General features: G+C 35.8%; 1 long non-coding RNA gene across 1 annotated transcript; it reads right to left on the reverse strand.

Annotated features, from left to right (window-relative positions):
• Nucleotides 1-5,502: 5,502 nt before the first annotated feature.
• LOC125212760 (uncharacterized) lies at nt 5,503-7,785 on the reverse strand. The gene is made up of 2 exons (XR_007174771.2): nt 6,221-7,785; nt 5,503-5,693 (listed from the first exon to the last, which is right to left on the reverse strand). It is a non-coding gene; the product is annotated as an uncharacterized LOC125212760 (long non-coding RNA).
• Between the last annotated feature and the right edge of the window lie 4,958 nt (nt 7,786-12,743).

Below are 12,743 nucleotides of genomic sequence, written 5' to 3' on the forward strand. Positions count from 1 at the left end.
ATACAGATAATTGTGAGAGATAATTATTATGCATAAATAATAAAGCTTTTTCACGGGAAAAAAATAAAATTAACTTTTGATTTTTTTAATTTATAACTAATGTGTATAAGTGTAATGTGATTATGAATGTTTAATACGATCGCAAATTCTGGTAATAGATTAGGCATGGTTAGAGCACCCACAATGGTTCAAGGACTAGAAACTGGACACTTCCTCCCACATTATTAGGACTAGAAACTGCATGCCACATCACTAGGACACCCAACTGCACAATAGTGGACAAGAAACTGGACTAGCACTAGGACTAGCCACAATAAACAAAATTATAAAAAATAAATAAATTACATTCACGCAAATACGGAATTAAATTTTACGACACAAATACGGGGACAATACAACCATTTTATTTAAACTAAAAAAAGTACATCTTAAAAAAAATTACATAATTAAAAAAATACATAAAAAAAATCTATCACCGTGCAGTCTACCACGCCCACAACTCTTCAATTGGAGTCGAATATGTGATACGCTCGGATTTTGCACTGTTTTAAGGCCATTATTTGGTCCGTTTTTGATGTCAAAGTCACTGTACATGTCCAATAATTGCATATTTTATGTATTTTGGTATTTTGACGTGTTTTGTGAGAAATGTGCATATTCGAGCCGAAAAAGGGAGTCAAACCGCTAATTCTGGAAATCTGGAGTTCAGACGGCGACCGACGCAAGGTGTACAGCGACCACCGGCGCCCGGTGGTCAGTGATGTGTAGCGGCCCGTCTCGGAAAATCATGCTTGGAAAAGAGACTCGTCCGGCGACCGCCTGAGGACATGCGGCGGCCCGCCGCCGAAGATACAGAGGCCCTGGACTGCGGCGCGGCGACCGCCGGAGAAGGTGCGGCGGCTCGCCGGAGAAAGGCGGCAAATCCGATCAGCCCTATATTTGCTCCAAGATTTACCATATTTTTAAGATCTTTTCCTTCTACAATGAGGAATGACTTTCCCCTATAAATATGACCTCAAGCTTCATCAAAAGAGAGCTTCTTTTTGCAACATAAATTCCCAGAGATTAAAAGCTAGAGTACGTCATTGTGCAAGGTGTTGAAGAAGGATTTCAAGAACATCAAGAACGACAAGGATTCAACCTACGGGTTTTATTTGCTTTAGTTTTATGTTCAAATTGTCTTCCCTTCAATCTATGTGTTTAGCTTATTCTATTCTGTGTAACTAAACTCATAGGATTATAGGGATGTGTTAGTAACGACTTTGGTTATACAATTCTAGTTTTTCTATTTAATATCCTTTTTGTTTTTACTTTGTTTCTTCCCTAAGTTAATCTTGATGCTTTATGATTGAGTGACACAATCGTGAATGATTTAATATAACTTGCTTCATAACTGTAAGAGAGTTCTAGCGAGTTAGGTCCACTTAGTAGACGCTACAGTTAGCTTCCTTTAAAACGACACTGTTAATTGAGAGTGAGGACTTTTCAGGGGTCTTAGGAGCTTTTTGGAGTTACGTGTTAGGGTTGACAACCCCAATGTTAGTAATCAACGTTTGCATCACATAAGCATAAGCTAGGTGACTCGTCCTATCAAAGTAATAGCCGTGCTAGGGTATTGTAGTTTGGAATTCGTATAACCATAACTGTGAACGCACATCCCTGGAATTCCCCTTATCTCTATCGTTTATCTCTGCGTATTATTTTCAACTAGCTGTTATTTGCTTTCAAATATTTTTAGTTTTCAAAGTCTCCAACAATCTTTCGGTTTTCCAGATAGTAATTGAGTTTTAGTAGAGGATAGACACTTTGTGTTCTTCTTCCCCGTGTTCGATATCCCGGTACTGACCTTTAGATAATTCCTACTCTGTATACTTGCAGGTATTTACAGTGCTAAAAAATAGTGCATCAATATGAGCATATACTTGGCACATGTTGGCATGTACCTTGAGGCGGTCTGCTTCATCGTGAGGTACCCCCATTCGTACGTTGGGGGTGGCCACGCCGCAGCTTGGATCGGCTTCATCAGCATCGTCATTGACCCAACTAGTCAGTTGTACACCTTCATCTTCGACTATCATGTTGTGCATGATAATACATGCGTACATTATATCATCAATGCAGTCGACATGCCACAAACTTGTTGGACCCCTAACTGCCGCCCATCGAGCCTGGAGCACATTAAATGTCCGCTTCACGTCCTTGCGCGCCGACTCCTGCCGTTCCGCAAAGTAGGCCTTCCTTTCATCAGATGCGCATCTGATCGTCTTCACAAAGACGGGCCACCTAGGGTATATCCCATCCGCCAAGTAGTAGCCCATATCATGCTGGTTGCCGTTGGCGACAAAACTTATGGCCGGACCAACGCCCTGGCACTGCTCGTTGAAAAAGGGCGACGAATTGACGACGTTGAGGTCTTTGTTTGACCCGGCTTCCCCAAAATACGCATGCCAAATCCACAGCCGGTAATCAGCTACGGCCTCGAGGATCATCGTGGGATTCTTTCCCTTGTAGCCGGTCGTGTAGAACCCTTTCCGGGCGACGGGACAGTTCTTCCACTCCCAATGCATACAGTCTATGCTGCCCAACATCCCCGGAAACCCATACTTCTCCCCGTGCATCTGCATCAGATCCTGGCAGTCTTCGGGGGTAGGGCTCCGAAGATACTGCTCACCGAATATTTCAATGACCCCCTGACAGAAAAACTGCAGACACTCGCGGGCAGTCGTCTTACCGATGTGGAGGTACTCGTTGTTAGAGTTTGTATACTAGAAATCACGTTTCGAGTGATTGAATACTGTAAAACTCTTATTTTATTTTCCAAGGAATAAAACAGATTATTTTTGTCATAATGTTGTTATGTTTTACATTTAATGGATGTTAATTGCATGTTTAAATGTATAAGTTAACTTATCAAAGTTTAAGTCTTTGTTTTAGTAGACCAGTTGTGGGCGGCGTCCACTTTAAGGTAACACGGTCAGTCCTAAACAAAGAAAAAGAAGAATTTCACAACCTAGATGGAATTAGACTATCCATCGTGAAAGGTTGCAATTTCAGTCTGCATATTTCTAAGCCTTACTGAAATAAGATGACATTGGTGTGGTATAGCACTGAACGGATCTAACAGCAAGACTTGTCCTTGGGCTATCTACTGAAAGGCGAGTTCTTGATAAATATTTGTTTCTTAATCAATGTAGGTTAGCATTGAGCATACAGTATTGATTATGCATTACTTTGACTTATCAAATGGTGCGGGTTTTTCGTAATCCAATAATCCTGATATATTGGGTAGTGGTGATTAATATCTAGCGGTGCTAGGATTGCTATTATGTTGAATCGTGCGCGAGGCGAGTCTCGTTTGATAATGTCCCCAAGAGGAGCGCGAAACAAGGTTTTATTATTCGGAACCTAGCTAGCTGGAGTTTGATCACTCTATGAATAATAAATAAGTGTTTCATGCTAAGTCCACTCTTGGAATAAATAAGAAATTAATTAATTAAATCCATAGCAGACATTAATTAATTAATGGACATTTTTATCTTAAGCGCGGGAAATGAAAGTTAAAACGGAAACCCGGATTACTTATAATTTTGGATATGGATGGGGAGAGTTCAATATTACTTTTGTAGTGGCTGCTCGTAATATTCCAATTAAAACTTAGATTAAATTGTGGGTTCAATTTAATTAGTAAAAAGTAAATTGGATGATCCCATATCCAAAACCTTCCATAGATCCCTGTCTGGGCCCAAAAGGAACTTAATATAAATAGGAGAATAAATGAGACAGAAAAATAACACAACTCATTATTTTTTCGAGTAGAATTTCTGTCTTCTTTATCTGAGTCCTAGTATTCCGGTGAGATCAGCCCACACTGATATTGGAGTACAGTTCGGGAACCAGAGAGAAGATCCGTGGTTTAGTATTCAAAGCATTACGTGGAGAAGCTGCTAGTCATCATCAATTCTTTGGAGAATTAATTAGGTATTATTTCTGCTCCGTAGAAAAGCATGTTTTAGGTTTCAATATTCTTAAAGCATGATTAATTCAAGTTATGAGCACGATACATGTGAGAATTACGCGAATAGATTTTGTCTAAATAATCTGCTAAATAGATCTTATTATTATGTGATTTATTTGCTCGATTAATAATTATTAAATTATGATAATCCCACGCAAAACCGCTTTCGCTGCCAGTTCCTTCACTCGTCCCACATGTCTGTCGCGCCTCCGTAGGCCAACTGCCTGATTGCCGCAATGCACTTTTGTATAGGTGTGTAGCCGGGTCTGCTAGCCGCATCGTGCCTGAACCGGAAACACATATATCGACGCTCTAAAGCGTCAACGATACGCATAAACAGTGACCTACGCATCCTAAAACGCCGCCTGAAAAGGTTGGCCCCAAACCGTGGCTCCGGAGCGAAGTAGTCTTCATATAGCCGTTGATGTGCAGCGACGTGATTCCGATCAACCAAACCTCGGCGGTGGACAATGGGTCGAGGTACCGCCGGTTGCTGCGGCTGCAAGGCCCTTTGTATCAGCCGATTTATCTCACGGGACGTATAGGCCGCCAACTCTTCGTTAAATCGCCGGCTGAACACCTCAGCATCCCCACCACTACCACCCACGCCATTGCCACCCGCATCACCTATTTCGCAATATTGCTCTTGTACAGAAATTAAGAGAGAGAGAAACTCGTTAAAACAAGTGGTGCGAATGAAAACGACGTGCATATATCAGTATATATAGAGGTTCGAAAATTAAAAAAAAAAAAAAATACGCTGGCTGATCGCTAGCCGATCGGCTCGCCGGCTGCAATGGTAGGTTAGTGGACCGGCCAGCGCCGGCGAATCGGCTAGTCGGCCCGCTAGCCTCTATTGCGGATGCTCTTAAACTATATGAAAAAACTCATGTGGGCGACATTCACTGCTATTAATTACGGTTATTAAGAATTTATTACTAAGGGAAAAGATATACATGCATAAATTCTACATAAATAAAATGCGCTTAATTTTTTAATTGAACCGAACATATATCATTTACTTACTAAATTACCCCTTCTCATATTTTTTATTTAAAAAATATTTTAGATATTTAAATATCTCGACCAACTACACCTCCATATGATCATATATCCAATGCTCCTTTTACATTTGCTCATAATACTCCCCTTCACGTCAAGTTTTATAAAATATCTTTTTCACCTTTCTTCTCAGTCTTATCATAGTGCCATTTTTTATATTCTTCAATTTTTTTTCCAGCCTACCTCTCCCAATTCAATGCTCTAATGCTTATTTTGTAATTATTATTGGCACAGCTAATTCTTGTCACTTATCGAGGCACCACCAAATGATAATGCTTTTATACAATTTTTTTTGTCACGAAGCCGGAAAACCGTAACTAGGGGTGGGAGATAAAAAGAGGGGAATAGAAAGGGGATAATAATGACTAATATTCACTTAGAAATAAAGGAAAGACAATATCAGATTAACTTTTAATCACAAGAACTTGAATGGAAATCTTACTTTTCAATAAATAATTATCAGAGTACAGAAGAGCAATCGAGGTTAACTAGAATCTTAGTACGCAGCGGAATGAACACGGTCACATGTATGGTGACATGCACCACCGAGAGCCTCTACTTAAAATAAAAGGAAAATCATAACTCTACTCAGCATTCTCCACCGTCACTGCTCAACCTGCACATTTAGAAATATATGCAGGGCTGAGTATAAAAATACTCAGTGAACACATTGCCGAAATATACATACATAAAATGAAAATATTGTCATGCCATCATAGTAGCACTCGAGGGTTTTCTCTTAAAAGGCCCGAGCTTACTAAATTCTTTGTGAGCTAAAGTTCGACTGATCAGTCTAAGTTCTTTCTGTACTTTTGTCATATCTGAACACCAAGTGCCGTGGAGATGGTGCTCTCCCACGGTCACCTACCTTTTTCTCCAGCCGGGGAGGTGGCCACCTCCCACGGCCTCCATAAATTTATTTGTGACCCGTGGAAGGTGGCCACCTTCCACAGCCACTTGTGTACACTAATCCGAGTAGGGACACTCTCACTTAGACCCGAATTCGATTCTTACGTTCCAACCAAACAGATAGGCATAAAACAAATCATTTATGTCAAGACAACATCATTTACATAAACAACAAACATAGATTCACATTTTCATATTTTCATCCACATTAGTATGTAGGATAGAAATATTCACCTAGTTTGTTTAATTTCCTTAACTTGATTTTCTCGTTCCGACCTTAACTTGCGGAGATAACCTTTTTCAAGAAAATACAATATAATATAAAATACTAATTAGACTTCAAGAAAAATTTTTTTTATCTTTAATAGGAAATGCATGCCTTCTAATTAAGCCCTCTCATTTTTCGCTTATCCTTTGAAACTTTTGAAACTCATATATTATTTAATACTCCTTTCAATATTCCTGGGCTTTGACTAAATTGGAAGTCCATACTTTACAATGAATTTTACTCCTGCAGAATTCTAACAAAGCCAAAGATCAATTATTTTAGATTAGCTATACTTTAAAATAAACATATATATAAATACCGATTGAAGCTTAATTTAAAACTTAATAAACCATATATATAAATACCGATAACTTAGGATAAAATTTAATATTGAATCCCTCCCAATAAATTCAGATTTCGAAATTGGGCCAAGACTTCCCTTTATTTTCAACCCTAGTAATTAAATTTCGGAACTGGGCCTCCTTAGTTGGGCTCGAATTTTAATTCTTCCACTCACTTATCCCAAATGAATATTTCGGAACCCAATAAGAAAAGAAGCCACGTACAACTATCCATTTCATCTGCCTCACCATTCTGATCCAAATCTTACTTTGATGGGAGAGAAGCTCCCCACTTCTCACTACCTGCTACACGTCTCCGGCAGTGCTCCTCTTCTCTTCTCTCTCTCTTTCTTTCTTTCTTCCCCCACTCCCTCTTCCTCTCTCGACGCTGCTCTCAGCCTCTCACTCCCCCCCTGATCGCTGGCTGTTGTTGCCGAGCCTAGGGCTCCAACCGCCGCCATCGTCTTGCTGCCTCGCGAACTCCGTCGGTGGGAGAGCAACGCCGCTGCTGTTCTGATGCGCCGCCGCCTCCGTCATACGAAACAACCTCGCCGGTATCCGGCAGCCCCCGAACCATTCAAAACAACCCCGAAAGTGAAGTTCTTTTACAAAGCAATGTTCTTTCGTTTTCAGTTTTCAATTACTCTGTGATGGGTGTTCAATTGTTGGAGTTTGAGATTGATTGACTAAATTACTTGTGGGGGAGTGGTGGATGACGATATGCTATGTATGGGACTTGAAATTGAGAGGGAGTATACCTTTCAACGAGCTTTGAATTTGGGATGCTTATTGGAAGAGAATTAGGCAGCCCCTTTGAACTCTCGATTTCTGCCGTTGAATGGTTGGATAGTTACGTGCCTGTAAGGGAAGGAGAGTAATCAATCTTGAAGAATGTAGAGGAGAGCTATCCACACAAGGAGATTTGGTGTTGGATCTTTGGTCTCCAAAGAATAAATAATTTTAGTGATTTGGGTTTTCAGATAGTGGACTCCCAAATTGATGAAATTTTCTTTTTAATTTAGGCCACAAAATTCTTTTATTTCTACTATGCTTTATTTTTTGAATTTAAAGTCATTTCATAAAATTAACAATTAGTACTTTAATGTCATGCTAAGTAGTAACATAAATTACTATTCCTCTCGATCGATCGCAAACATCTTATACACCTTTAATTTTTGAAAGGAATGAAGATTAAAAAAAAAAAATCGGATATCCATTTGACGTTCTTTCAAGATTAACTAAAAAGATGGTAAAGACTCGGAATGTTACATTTTTATTCAATTGATACATCAATTTTTTAAAGAAAAGGCTTCGTGATAAAGAGACAACTGAAACATATATTGATTTCAAATATACTCTCCTTATTCCTTAAAAATAGAAATTCTTTTATTTTCAATTTATTTCTTAAAAATAGAAACTTCTCAATTTATGAAATCTTTTTTATCTCTAATAAGGTGAAACTCATTTTTACTCACACATTTTTTTCTTTCAGTATCTCTTACTTTATCAATTATTACAATAAAACTCGTATTGTTTCAAAAGTTCAAATTCTTAAAAAACAGTGGTAAGAACTAAGAAGTATGAAAAGAAAAACAATGAAAAACGAAAAGAAAGAAATGAAAAAAAATGTGTTGATATGAGAAGAGACGTACATGCAATTTGCAAACCGGAAACAACTAAATATAAGTAAAACTGATTGTTATTAGTAGCACTAACGTTGATACACCAACCATAATGAAATTCAATGTAAATTTTAAAAAATAATCAAACAATTGATTTAAAAAAAATAAAAAGTATAATTTTAAAATTAAATTTACTTTATATTTTATGATTTTTTTAAATACATTTAACCTTATTAAATTCCACATATATTTATTCAATGAATTATGCATTTGTTATCAGAATAATAAAAATTTTCAAAGTGAACTACAAGTCTACTAATTCTTTTAATTTAATTAGAACTTTAATTTGTACCGCATTTATAACCGTGAATGAAATGTATAATTGGATGCAGCTATTTTTCACTCTGTATAACATTAGTAAAATTTAATTAAACTTATAAATTAAATAAAATAAAGAAATTTTAAAAAAAGATCTCATATCGTAATTAGACTTTATAAATAAAGAAAACATACAAACACTATCCATAACATAATTATAATTTAGAATTTATCAGTATTTTAATTTATAAGTTAGAATTGAATTTCATAATGTAGATAATCTATAAACTTAATTTAATTTCTATAGTGTATGACAAGAAAAAAAACACATGAACAATAAATATATTTTATAATATTATAATATCATAAAATAATAAAAAAAATAAAATGAATTATGCGATTTCATACTCTATTCTTGCATTTTAAAACAAGGATTTCAGCCCATAGATGATAGTGGTAGAGGAAGAGAGAGAGGAGAGATAACTAGAAGCAAAATGTGGAGAGAGGAGAGTGGGAGGAGAAAAAACTACTCACACGATTTTAGCATGAAGAGAGAGGCGAGGGAAATGGGAGAAAAATGAACAGACATTCTTACCGCATTTCTTCAGCATATCATTCGACTTTTTTCAAAGGATATATAAGTAATATACTAGTTTATTTAAATATAATTAAAAATCATTAACCGGTCTTAACTATGAAATATATTTAATTATATTTATAATCATCCTAATTTTATGTAGGTAGGTTTTAATTGTGGTAATTGAATATTAAGTATGGTAACTAATCATCCTAATTTTATGTAGGTAGGTTTTAATTGTGGTAATTGAATATTAATTATGGCAACTAATCATCCTAATTTTATGTAGGTAGGTTTTAATTGTGGTACCACAATATTAATTATGGTAACTAATCATCCTAATTTTATGGCGCTCACGAACACGCAAGGAGAAAATAAATATATGATGAAAATTTAAGAAATTGAGAATTATATAAATGAAGAAAGTTAAATAAGATTGTAAATTAAGAAACAAAATATTTATATGTGATCTCTGTGTCTAAAACAAATAGTCTCATCTTTCCATTTTTCCACCAAAATTAATCTCATACTAGAAAAATGGAAAATTTATCCTAAATTCCATATTTTCTCTTATTTTTCAGTCTCCTATTATATTCTCTATCAATTTCATATTGAAACTGGTGCACTGACAAATTAAAGGGTATAAAATTTGAAAGGTAGGCATTTTCCCAATTTAAAATGATTATTCACTCTTGCATTTGGGTTGAAGTGATAGAAAAAGCAATGAAACATAACATGAAACATAACGAAACACAAATTAAAGTAACAAGAAATTAAATCAGCCTAATTAAGAAGACGATATCACAAATCAAGAATCAAATCATGGCAAATTTCAAGATGCAAATCATTGTATTATTATTAGCATATCATTCAAAAAAAAAGAAAAACTTGATTGTTCATTGTTGATAGCAGGAACATGCAACAACGCTGATAAAGACCTTGATCGGCAGCACCTTCTTGGCCCTGTAGCGGTCGGCGTTGGCCATCTTGTCGGCGCGGTCCGAGATGATGTCGATCATGACGGATTGCTTGTGGCGAGGCACGCCCGCAGTGGTGAGCATCATTGAGATCCTCTCCCCGCTCAAGTTCCCCTCCTCGAACCTCGGGCACTTGGCCCAGAACGTGAAGTTCTCCCTCCTATCCACTCGCACAAACTCAAACTCCAACTCCTCTTCCTCGCCCTCGATTGGGGAAGTCATCTCCATTTCAAACTTGATGAAGAATTGGTCGCTCTCCTCATTCTTTATGCTAATGCTAGGGTTTGATTCCGATATTTCCAGATTTACTCCTTCCGAAGCGTCGATGTAGTCGTCCGCGTAGCACAAAGCCATTTTGAGATTTGATTTGATTTGATTTGGGGAGAAGTTATTTATAGATTCATTCTTTTTTTATCATGGAAACTTCTCCCTAAATCTAATTATGCATACCTTTTTTTTCTTTTTCTTTTTTTATTATGTGTTATATATTAGGAGATTTATGAGAGAGAATTATTTTGGATGTATAATAAAGCTATTTTTAGGGGATAAAAATTAAGATTAATCTTATCCGATTAGATTCGATGCTATCTTGAAATCTACTCTTTTTTCCCTTGAGTTTTAGTAGAATTTATTAATTAATGTGTTTGTATGTAAAGTGATTATGAATATTGAATACAATTGCAATTTCTGGTAATAAATCATGCATGTTAACGGAGTATATGACAAAACTCATGATGGCGACTTTTTACTGCTGTTGATTTCAGAATAAAAAGTATTAATAATCATAATTAGGATTTAGTTATGGTAACTAATTATCCTGATTTTGTGGTGCTCAAATTAGAGACGTAAGGCTCGCTAATTATTTCGCAGAGTTGGAAACAACTTGTAACTAACTTAATCCATAACGTTCACTATACCATGATTTCTCGTCTAAAATATTAAAGGTAATAGTAATTTAATGTATTAAATTTTTACAAAGTACAATTCACACTTTCCTGTTAATCAGATTTAGCAATGGAATTCCGTAGCAGAAATGTGGTTGCTAATCAGCGAATTTTTTGTAGTGCTGCAATCTGGCCTTGAGCTTGCCACGTGTCACTGGAACGTGTCTCCGATGGGCGATGAGTTTGCATCCCCGCTACACACACGAGCCCATTGTTGCCACAATTAATGCCGCCAGTCTCCCAGGCCCCAACTAGTCGTTCGCTCCTTAAGTGTTTAAACTACAAATTTTATTGCCTTTTGCTTCTCATTTCTGATATATATGAACAAAAAATAAGTGGTCCATATTTTCAATCCAATTATAATTACAGAATCCGATAGTAATTGGTTACATACAATACGTATCAACAAAATTTAATTGCGATTCGTTAAATATACCACTTGACAATATAATAAGTCAGGACTTTATAGAATCTAATTGTGATGGGTTAGACACACTACTAACCTAGATTTTTATATGGAGAATTTTATGAGAGAGAATTATTTTGAACAAATACTATTTAAAGCTATTTTCAGGGGATAAAAGTTAAGATTAACCATATCCAATAAGATTCGATGATATCTTGAAATCTACTCCTTTTTCTCTTGAGGTTCAACAGAATTTAGTAATTAATGAGTTTATGTGTAAAGTGATTATGAAAATTAAATATAATTGCAAATTAGGGTAATATATTATGCATGTACTTTCTATGTCCTATAAGAATATGCACTATTTCATTCTTAGTCTATTCTACAAAAGTAGATACATTCTAATTTAAAAAAAGAAAAAATTTTCGAATTAGATGGGACCCACTCTTTTCTTAATCTAAAAACTAAACTATAAGTAAAATCCTGATAAATCAATTAATAATAAAACAAGGACCAAAGTGCAATAATGATAACGTCACCGACGAGCGTTCATAGTCATAAAGCCATGATTGTGAGATGCTTACTTTTCTTGTTTACCAAAGAGTGGCATTAGTTGTTTCTCCAGCTCGATTAAACTGAATTAGAAAACACTACTAGAAAATTGGCTTCTAATGACACTTGAAAATGACAACAGAAATATGTTATTATCACATTTTATCAATAGTCACACCTTGTGTGAGTGTGATAACAGTAGATGTAGTAATAGGAAAGGTGTAATGATAGATTTTCTATTACCACACGCTTAAATGTGAAGAAAAAATGGTAAAAATGTCTCACATTCCACCAACTCATTCCACTCACATATAATTTAAAACTAATATGTATAAGTGGGACCCCTATTCCACTAACTTTCTTCCACTCATTTTTTTTAATATTTATTAAAACTCGTGCCAGAATGGAATGGGACCTATTCGCGGACGAAGGGAGTAGTACATTATTTGATTTTTCTAAATTTAAATATTTATATCCATTTTCCAACGTACTATCAATCCCTGTGACATTTACTATGCTTCAAGTGTAAAACATATTTTCATATAAAATACGTATATAATAATTTCCATGAAATCAAAGTATTACAATATTAAAAAAAAATACAAAAATGGTTCTAGATGATTACACAATTCATCTAACACTTGGGTTTATTTTTATTTTGATCAAGGAAAATGCTCAAACCAACATAGCGAGCTCACTCTTGTTCGAATACTTAGCTAACTTCATCTTCGCAACAACATCACGTGTTCCTG

The sequence above is a fragment of the Salvia hispanica genome, chromosome 3, assembly GCF_029641045.1.
Source record: "Salvia hispanica isolate PSC_SH4W2 chromosome 3, Shi_PSC_v1, whole genome shotgun sequence".
Lineage (NCBI taxonomy): Eukaryota > Viridiplantae > Streptophyta > Magnoliopsida > Lamiales > Lamiaceae > Salvia > Salvia hispanica.